We start from the raw sequence: 9,528 nt of genomic DNA on the forward strand, positions 1-9,528 counted from the left end.
AAGGCCAGTGTAAGTTCGCTTCATTTCTTTTTTTGTATGACAAAACGAAATTGTTATCATACAGTCTATCTACAGCAGTTTTCCCAGAATCCCCGACCGTGAAGTCGAGCATGCGTATTTCAGAAATATAGACTAACGTAGTTGCTAGCGCTCGAGAGCGCTAGCAATAAGGAAACCGCTCGGGTCTCGCAAGATACATAACCAATCAATACACAAGTTCCAATACATGATTTAATGGCCATAGAGGAAAAAGATATAAAAGTATTTAATATAAATGATAAAACAAAATTATTTTAACAAAACCCTCTATACACCTTTTTAGTGTACCCAGGGAATCTTGAAAGACATCGTAGTAGTGATAAAGAAAAATCGCGGACGTGCTTTTCCAATGGCGTATATATTCCATATGTTGCCTACACATCTTTTTTTTTGATGTAAAATAAATATTTATTTATACATGTATTTTGCTGAAAAATGGAGAAAGTTTTCGTAGTGAACAGTGTGAGCTCAAAAAAAAAAAAAAAAAAAAAAAAAAAAAGACTAATGATTCTCATACTCAATTATGAGTGTAATGGTAGAGTCCATTGTTTGCTACGTAAAAACCCAAAATACCTGTCCGATCAGAACGTATAATAGAAGGTACCCAATGGCACTACATGTATGTAATAAAGATACTGTGTAAGTCTCATTGAATTTTATTCAGTAGTAAAGGAAGTGTTGCGGATAAGAGATGGATACCCTCAATATTTTCACAGGTACTTGTGGACAGGACCCCCCCCCCCCAATATACCCCACAGGTCAAAAAATATTTTTATGTATTTTTTTCATAAAATATTCTTCTAGTACACATTTACAATGTATTCCATAAGAAAAATCCAAAAAATAACGCAGAATTAACGTTTTACTAAAAAATCATACCCGCGGTATTATAAAATAGAGAAGGTAAGTCACTTCCATTTGTTTACACTTGACCCCTCTTGGATATCAGGCCCGAAATATCATTTACCTAATACATGTCACCAAAATGAGTCATGATATCTTGTTTCGGTAGATATTTTTGTCTTTAATCGTGCCATTTAATTGCCCAGGCATTCCATAATAATCCGAGTATTCATCGTCAAACGTGAAAAATGCTACAAGATTTGGAAATGTCAAAGTAGAAATTACGGAAGTGCATGATGCAAAAAACGACACCTAGCGTGTAACTCTCGAGTTCCGAGTGTTATAGAACTAAGGGAAAAGTCAGAGGTCTACGAAAAAGTTCGGGAAAATTTTAATAAAGGAGTCGAAATTGATTCATTAGAATTAAATTCTGCTCAATATTTTGGAAATATTTTTTGACCTGTGGGGTATATTCGGGGGGGGGGGGGGGGGGGGGGGTCCTGTCCACAAGTACCTGTGAAATCACACACACACACACACACACAGAGAGAGGAGAATATTTTAATTATTATGAAGTTATTAATAATTATGCATATTTTTTAAAATTATTCTGACTATATTTGACAATGTGAATTATACTGAAAATATGGTTGATCGATGTTAATAACTAATTTTTCAGAAAAAAATCTCAATAATATATTGACACGTATTTGAGATGTCGTGCATTACATGAGATGATATCTTGAATATAACTCAAGGAAAGACCTGAAATTCCAATGAGAAGGTTAAACAGTAAAATTAAATACCTTGGTGTCCATTTCTATGGATACTCCAAAGCGTTTGCAAAATCAAACATGAAATTGGCAAATAGTGTTCATTCTAAAATAATGAGCAAATGCCAAGATAAGGAGATTAAATAAATTTAATCTCTAATATTAATAATGCTATAAATCTTTTCTTGATTGAAGGAATATGGCTTCGAGTATTCCATTCAGCATTGACACATCCCATCACTGCGAGTCTTTACAGAGGATAAATTTGTGGGTATGATCGTAGAAGTAGGACCACCACCTCCTCATGGAATTTGCCAGATGTTTAAAATCTTTGCAATATAACCGTAAAGGATTCAATTTGATGTCAATGTCATTGACGCCGGGAACGAACCAATTTGACCAACTTTCATTAAACCATCGGATTTGGTAAGCCGCAATTCGACCCTTCAAGTAGAATTGATCGACGTTTCGATACAGACCAGCCTTCCAACCACATTGCTTTGAATATTGTGCACTTCTAACCACTTCTCTACACTTTGGTTGTGCTGAAGTATCGTATCGAACTATGTCATTATAAGCACAGGGCAACAGAAAGAGACAGAAAGCTATGGTAAACTGCAAATACAGCATCGTGGTAACAACAAATACAGAGACAAGTTGTTATAAACCAGATTTTACCGACTCCATTTATATATATAATGCTCAGTGTCACACTAGCGTCACGTACTCATTATTTCATATCTGCAACAACAAAATCTTTATATGCAACATCCTGCGAATTTATAAAATAAAATTTCTCCACAAGAGAGTAATATTACAAATAAATTTCCAAAAAACTCATTATATATTGCGTAGTATATTTAACTGCGCAAACGAAATATCGGTGATTTTTTTTTTTTTTTAATTTTTATGAAAAATACATTTTTTATGCCTAGGTCACATTTAAGCCGATGGTCGGGCGACAATATTTTTCTCGTATCGTCGGCTGAAAAAATATGATCGACCGACACTAGTATTGGGCGACGCAGAGTAGTCACATTAATAATAATTAAGGTCTTCCGTCTTCAGCGGAAGACTTTCTTGTTATTCTTAGGTTTCTTTTCCACTATTTAAGGTCTTCCGTCTTCAGCGGAAGACCTTCTTGTTATTCTTAGGTTTCTTTTCCACAGTTTTTATTATTCTTTTTCTTACCGATTTTGTACACGCGAGTTCTCGGAAACGGCTTGCTCGATTTTCATGAAACTTTCAGATCTGTTAGAACATCAAAAAATCTAGACATATAATTTTTTGTTTTGATGACGTCACTTCCGGTTCCGAGATTTCTGCATTTTAATGAATTTTAGAGGGTCAGTTTGTCCGCGAGTTTTCTCAAAAAAGGCTTAAGACAGAAACTTGAGATTTTCAGCGATGACAGAACAATATATGTAGATGTGACAAACGTATTTCATTCTCGCCGGAATTGCTGCACGCCGACGCTCGCTTTGGCCCGAAAAAAGGCATATCGAGAATTTCAAAATTTCTAACACTTTTTCTACAATATCTTTTTACCTGTAAATATTTTGTTAGAACATATAGAACAAAAGTTGTGTAGAATGTCACAATCTTTTAAAGGATATCAACAATAAGGGGCTGGCCCCTAAAATTAGGGAGCTAGAGGGGCCAAAAGTGTTTTCCTGATATCTCAAAAAGTATTGAGAATTTGTATAGCATCATAGAAGCAAAGTTGTTCAAAATGACAAGTAGCAGCTAAGGAGATCATTAAAAGTCGTCAAAATGACATCACTTCCGGTCAAACCGGAAGTAATGGTAGATGGCTCATTCTTGCTCATATGACCGTAGATGTCTCTCGATCTCGATCTCATCTCCTTGAAATTTAGACGGAAGACTTATTTGTTGCTTTGCAACAAGCTCGTCTAGTTTTATTAAGGTCTTCCGTCTTCAGCGGAAGACCTTCTTGTTATTCTTAGGTTTCTTTTCCACAGTTTTTATTATTCTTTTTCTTACCGATTTTGTGCACGCGAGTTCTCGGAAACGGCTTGCTCGATTTTCATGAAACTTTCAGGTCTGATAGAACATCAAAAAATCTAGACATATGATTTTTTGTTTTGATGACGTCACTTCCGGTTCCGAGATTTCTGCATTTTAATGAATTTTAGAGGGTCAGTTTGTCCGCGAGTTTTCTCAAAAATGGCTTAAGAGAGAAACTTGTGGTTTTCAGCGATGATAGGACAATATATGTAGATGCGACAAACGTATTTCATTCTCACCGGAATTGCTGCACGCCGACGCTCGCTTTGGCCCGAAAAAAGGCATATCGAGAATTTCAAAATTTCTAACACTTTTTCTACAATATCTTTTTACCTGTAAATATTTTGTTAGAACATATAGAACAAAAGTTGTGTAGAATGTCACAATCTTTTAAAGGATATCAACAATAAGGGGCTGGCCCCTAAAATTAGGGAGCTAGAGGGGCAAAAAGTGTTCTCCTGATATCTCAAAAAGTATTGAGAATTTGTATAGCATCATAGAAGCAAAGTTGTTCAAAATGACAAGTAGCAGCTAAGGAGATCATCAAAAGTCGTCAAAATGACGTCACTTCCGGTCACACCGGAAGTAATGGTAAATGGCTCATTCTTGCTCGTATGACCGTAGATGTCTCCCGAACTCGATCTCATCTCCTTAAAATTTAGACGGAAGACTTATTTGTTGCTTTGCAACAAGCTCGTCTAGTTTATTTCTATTATTTATGCAGTTGACTAGCAAGAACTTTAATAGCACGCGGTCTAACAAAGGGGGAGCTCAGCGGCCCACTTTTTTTCATAAAAATAAATTTTAATTTATTTTTTCAAAACTAGTTTAGAATTCAAGATAAATATGTTAAGTTTTGTTATTTATATTTTAAAAGTTAATATGAGAAGAATTCACACCGTAGCTGATACATACTTAGATGTACCCTCAGATTCGTTATCATTAGGCTTATGGGAAATTATAAGAGGGTGGCATTTATAAATGGATGTTTAGAATATGAAGTGCATGAGGGACACTCACCTAAATTTGTTCAGTAATTAGATATACTCTGCACACTAATTTCTTGAAATATGATGAGTGTCGCGTGTGCACTTCATATCCAAAAATTGAAAATTGCATAACATTTGCATATCTAAAATAATAAACTAATAATACTACAAAACAATTGTAATACCGTCAGCATCGGTGTTCCAGGTAAAAGTTTTTGAAGCAGATTTTTTATTTTCAAGTATATCTATGCACTATATTAATCACAGACATCTGATCTCGCGTTATTCCTTGTCACCAGTAAGGTTTCAGATGCAGGATTTTAGCCAAAGAATGTCCAGGTAAATGTTTTAAAAGCAGGTTTAAGTTTTTGGAGCAGAGCATCTGTCAGCACCTGTTGACCAGACTTGCTTCATGATGCATCTACGGATGCACACTACTAGATTGCTTCAGATGCTGGATATGACGTACATTTCCTCAATGAGTGAGCAGGTTAAAGATTTTAAAGCGTGTCTCATTCTTATGTAACTATAAGCCCTATCGTGTCCAAACTTGCACTGATGATGCATCTAGGATTACACACTACCAGACATGGTTCAGATGCTGGATCCTTCTTACATTTTCCGACTGACTGAACAAAGAAATTTTAGAGCAAGTCCATTCCTTAACGTTATTTATCATGCATAGTTACAAGCAAGTCAAAAATACAAATATTTTTTACTTTCTTGTATAGAAATTCACGCTCCAACATGCTAGAGAAGTGCCCATATATTTCCGTGTGATTGACATATAGGGAATGTGGATTGTTTTAAGTCTGGATGTCTAGGCGCATATGTCTGCCTGATTAAGGATTAAACGCATATCTTTGGCGTTTACACGTGTATTTCGAACTGCGCTCTGGTCTAGCAAATCATTTATAATGAATTCTAAAACTCTCTTAATGAGAAGTGACTAGAGTTGGTGAAGCAACTTTGGAGAGTTGGGAAGCGATAGGAAATTAGTCCTGGCTGGGATTCTCTCAGTTATGCTGAAAACATAATGCAGGCAAATGCTTCTAAGTTTCATAATGAAAAGGACTCAATGTATTATAGATTTTTCCATCATTTGGCTATTCACACATTACGTATCATGATAAAATATTTTTTGGACTGTAATTAATATCATTCATGTTATCAAATACATTGCAATATACTGAAGCTGGTAGGTACTAGGTAAAAAAAAATATATTATCTGCCAGCCGCCAGATAAGTTTCTAGCACCTGCCATTGAAATATCTGGCGGCCGCCATAAAAAATTTAGTGGTTTGCCAATCAAGTTGTAGCACAGCACCCAATGATGTACCTTAATGCACTTGATTGACAGAGGTACACAGACCAGAGGCCTGTTCAACAGAGCGAACGTTCGCGATCGCTCGCGAACATTTCTATTGGACAGATAAGGAATTTTGGCGAGCGCTCGCGAACGTTCGCGATCGCTCGCGAACATTTCTATTGGACAGATAAGGAATTTTGGCGAGCGCTCGCGAACGTTCGCTCTGTTGAACAGGCCTCAGGTATTTTTGAAGGCGGTGCTTAAAATCTCTGCCTTTAACGTCATCTATAACTTCTGTTTGTAGTCAAATCTGGGAGTTTCATGCCTTATTAGCAAAGATCCAATCCACACTTTATACAAAAACTCACTTCATAAGGTCATCACCTCATAACTTTAAGTTTATGTTTTATTAGATTACATGTCTACACCGCAAGAAACTTACTTGTCGGCTTCTAGTTATTTATGTGGCGGCCGCCAAATAAGTTTCTGGTCGCTGCCAATTATTTATGTGGTGGCCGCAGGAAAACTACTTGGCAGATATATTTTTCTAGCGACCGCCGAATAATTATGTGGTGGCCGCCAGATAAAATATTTTTCTTACCTTGCACCTACAACGTACCGGCTTACGTAGCAATATGATTCTTTTGAATAAACTTTATATTTATGTATGTATATAAAGTTGCATTTATTTTTTAATCTTTTTACTTCAAAACATTTCATTTAATTTCAATTTTATGATATTTAAGGAATCACTGTCTAGTTAGTAGAGTATGCCAGGGCATCAACGATAGTTGGAAACGTGGGATAATTTGCATAACGGGCGAAGCCCGTTATGCATTAATTATCCCGCGTTTCCAACTATCGTTGATGTCACTGGCATACTCTACTAACTAGACAGTGATTCCTTATATTTCCATTTCATTGTGAAATAAAATTGTAAATTTAGATTTTAAAAATGTAGACTAAAAGATTTAAATTACACGAGGCCTCACATGTCAATTTCAATAGTCCACGCCCACTGACGTCAAACACAAAGGCAGCCGCACGAGATTTACATGCATATTACATTAGGCCTTCTTAGCTCCTGAACTTTCGCTTGGCGAAATTTACATTCCGATAGAATGATCAAGAAATCAACTCCCCTAACTTTCAAAGAGTTATCACAGAGAAAACAAATAGAAATGGAAATATTAAGGTATATTTTTATAAAATATGTAGTTGTATAACCTCATTGATGAAAATGAATTGCATATCCCTGTATATGACGTTTTTACGTTTACCTATCTCATGTCTACATATCTTTTCATTTGCATTTTGCAATTTCGTATGGGAAAATGTTAAATATTGATTGTAAAGTTTACGTAAAAACTGTCGATTAATTATGATGTTAAAACTTTCTATATATGTTTACGTTTTATAAGTTCAATTCATCCTCTTTTAAAGAAAAGTAACATTTAACACACCAGAAAAATGTTGCACCTTAAAAATTATTCGCATAAGACAAATACCATTTTCCGTAAAAAAAATTGTTGAAATTGGTTAATTTATATATTTATTCATATTTATCCTATTTCATTTACGATTTTGACGGTTTAAAAAATCCACTTTCCCCCTATAAAAATGTCTACTCCAAAAATATACAAAAGGGGGTATACTTACATTTTCAATTAGCAAGTGACCGGAAAATGCGTCACATAAATTATTTTCATATTTTTAGGAAGATAAGGAATTTTTTCTACAAATTAATCAAAATTTCATAAAATTTCGTGAGGGGCCGAAAAACGGCCTTATCGAAATCCCCCTTTAACAGTTGTAGAAAATATATAGGATTGCAGTACTTTTGATAAACTACGTAGGGTTTTAAAAATACTTTTGCAGTAAACTTATGATTTTAACTTAGCCGGATTTTAAATTTCATAAGTGAATTTACTGCAGCATCTAAATCTCCTTAGCAGAGTTGTCGTTCGTTCCTCAGGGCTCGCGTCAAGATTTTTGACTACGTAAAAAACAACATTTCAAGGATTATTTCAAATCAAACTAATAATTTTGGATCTATTTAATAAATATCTATCTTTAAGGACTGTCATGCTCAGACATTTAAAAAAAGCCTCTCGAATATATACACAATTTCAATTAGTTGTATGTATAAAGCAGATATATAAAATCACACAATTATGGATATCCTATTTGCCTCATACTATTTTAGTTTTTTTTTAACAATGTTTTGAGATAATCCATGTAAAACCAAGTCGAAGACGGGCTAAGACGCTTAATATGTTGATGACGTCGCCGTGTTGACGTTGACATTGACATGCCGAAAGAAAGTACACTGTATATGTAAACTAAACGATTAAAATTAAACGAGAGTTGTTCATAAAAATCGTGGACACTGACGTTTTTGTCAAACTGAATGGTCCAAGATGTCTTACTGTATACCAAATTATTTGTTATTTACGACTATATAGTGTGTATTATTTTAATTTTTATACATTATTAAATCATGGTCTACATGCTATGTACATGTGTATATCAAAAAATATCGTACATATTTGGCAGCGTGGTCATTATTAAGAAAATTATAGTATTTGTCTACAAACTTTATGGACATCCCTCGTACAATTTTCAATTTAATTAAAAACTGTTTACAAAATCGTAGAGAACAAGATTTATTGGGGACATTTAGAAGAAGATTTTTTCAAATCTACACATTTGTTTAAATTTACATTTAGGAACTTTAACTACATATCTTTTACTCAGATATTTTTTTTTCCTGTTATTATATGATAGGAATATTACATGTAGGTTTTAATTAATATTTTTGAACACACGGTTCACTTAACATACTTTTCCAAAAACATAAAGAATATATAATGACTGAAAATCGCTCACTGGTCTCAACTTTTAATTTCGTTATTTTAAGCTACACAATACTCTCAATTGATCAGCACCTAAGTCATAAAAAGCTTGATGCAAGAAAATATTTTATTGCCTCTGTGGATTTTAATACCCAAATATATGTTGTTGTTTTTTTTTGGGGGGGGGGGGGGTGCCATAAGAAGGTCACAATAGTCTCGTTCAAAGTCATCATTTCGCAAGTTCTGATGAAAATTATTTACATTTTTATAAAAATCTTCTCAAGAACCACTGGGCCGAGCTTTATTGCATAGCGTAGAATCAAGTTTGTTCAAATCATGACCCCCTAGAGTGGGGTGTGGCCAGAATAGGCAAAGTTTTACATAGGATTATACAGGAAAATATCTTTAAAAATTCTTTTGAAGAATCATGTAGCCAGAAGAGATGAAACTTGTTGAAAACTTCATTACAAGTGTAGATTCGTTTGTTCGATACATACCCCTGGGAGTAGGGTGGGGCCACAATGAAGAATCAAAGTTTTATATAAGAAGATATATAGAAACAAGATGTGTTTGTGAAACACTGATGCCCCCGTATGGCAACTTATAGCGAAGGTTAAACTTTCTCAAATGCAAATCAAATATGTTGGTACCCAAAGTAAAGTCTTGTCTTGAGGAATATACCTGTGAAATTT

The sequence above is a fragment of the Saccostrea echinata genome, unplaced genomic scaffold (genome assembly GCF_033153115.1).
Source record: "Saccostrea echinata isolate AGI-Se365-2 ecotype Australia unplaced genomic scaffold, CSIRO_AGI_Sech_v1 ptg000001l, whole genome shotgun sequence".
In the NCBI taxonomy this organism is placed as follows: domain Eukaryota; kingdom Metazoa; phylum Mollusca; class Bivalvia; order Ostreida; family Ostreidae; genus Saccostrea; species Saccostrea echinata.